Source organism: Chrysochloris asiatica, unplaced genomic scaffold (genome assembly GCF_000296735.1).
Source record: "Chrysochloris asiatica unplaced genomic scaffold, ChrAsi1.0 scaffold02762, whole genome shotgun sequence".
Taxonomy (NCBI): Eukaryota; Metazoa; Chordata; class Mammalia; order Afrosoricida; family Chrysochloridae; genus Chrysochloris; species Chrysochloris asiatica.
Genome location: NW_006411280.1, coordinates 7,012 through 8,506, shown reverse-complemented (window position 1 = coordinate 8,506; position 1,495 = coordinate 7,012). Strand labels below are relative to the sequence as shown.

At 43.7% G+C, this 1,495-nt stretch overlaps 1 pseudogene; it reads left to right on the top strand.

Moving 5' to 3' along the window:
• Positions 1-326: 326 nt before the first annotated feature.
• LOC102825615 lies at positions 327-1,215 on the top strand (annotated as a pseudogene).
• Positions 1,216-1,495: the final 280 nt, after the last annotated feature.

The window sequence follows — 1,495 nt, the reverse complement described above, 5'->3', positions numbered from 1 at the left end:
GTATTGCATTAGGCAAATCTGCTACATAAGATTTATTTAAAGTGTTCAAGAACAAAGATGTGAGTTTGAGGACTAAGATACATCTGACTCAAACCATAGTAGCTTCAATAGTCTCATGCATGTGAAAGTTGAACAATGAATAAGAAAGACCACAGAAAAATTGATGCATTTGATTTGGTGTTGGAGCAGAATATTAAAAGTACTATGGACTGCCAAAAGAACAAATAAATCTGTGTTGGAAGAAGTACAGCTAGGAAATCCATGCGAAACTCGGAGTGGAAGCAAGTGTGAGTGGCTAAAAGGCAAGATCCAGGAGAAGACAACACATGGCTGCTAAGGTGTTTGAGTCCATAGGTAGTTCGACCTGGCCTTGGTCATTGCAGGAAGCGTGGTGAATTCTGCCTTGTATAATGTGGATGCAGGGCACAGAGCTGTCATGTTTGACCAGTTCCATGGAGTCCAGAACATCATGGTAGGGGAACAGATTCATTCTCTCATCCCTTGAATATAGAAACCAATTGTTTTTGCCTACTGCTCTTGACCATATAACATGCCAGTAATCACTGATAAGAAAGATTTACAGAATGTGAACATCACACTATGCATCCTCTTCTGGTCAGTTGTGAGGCAGCTGTTTCATCTCTACTCCAGCATTAGAAAGGATTATGATGAGTATGTGCTGTCATACATCACAACAGAGATGCTCCTGTCTGTGGTGTCTCGCTTTGATACTGGAGAACTAATCAGAAAAGCTGGTCTCCAGGGAGGTTAGTGATAACCACACGGAGCAAGCAGCCACCTTGTGGGCTCATCCTGTGTCCTTGACACATTTGAACTTCGAGAAGGAGGTCACAGAAGGAGTAGAAGGAATAGAAGCCAAACAGTTGGCTCTGCAGGAAGCAGAGAGAGCCAGATTTGTGGTGTAAAGGGCTGTAGCAAAAGAAGGCAGCCATCTTCTCTGATGAGAGTGAATGAATCCAAGGCAGCCAAGTTGATCACCACCTCTCTGGTCACTGAGGATGATGGCCTGATTATGTTGCACAAGCTGGAATCTGTGGAGGACATTGCCTATCAACTTTAGAGCACTAGAATATCATGGACCTGCCGCAGGGGCAGTCAGTGCTTCTCCAACTTCCCCAGTGTGGTCACCCTGTCCACAGCCCTGTTGATTCTTCATACACCTGTCCTTCTGCCCCACCCCAGCAATCTCTGTGAGATTTCATGATTGGCTTAAATAGTGAAGGGACTAAAATCACTTCAGCTGTCAAAAAAAAAAAAAAAAAAAGAGATGTACAGAAAGAATGCTCTTTAGAAGCCAGCATGGAAAGACTTCATCTCTCATACTTCAGACATATCAGGAGGCATCAATCTCTGGATAAAGACATCATGCCTGTTAAAGTGGTGTGTCAACAGAAAAGAGGAAGACCCCAGCGAGATGGATTGGCACAGTGGCAGCAGCAATGGACTCAAGCATAACAATGACTGTTATGCCATG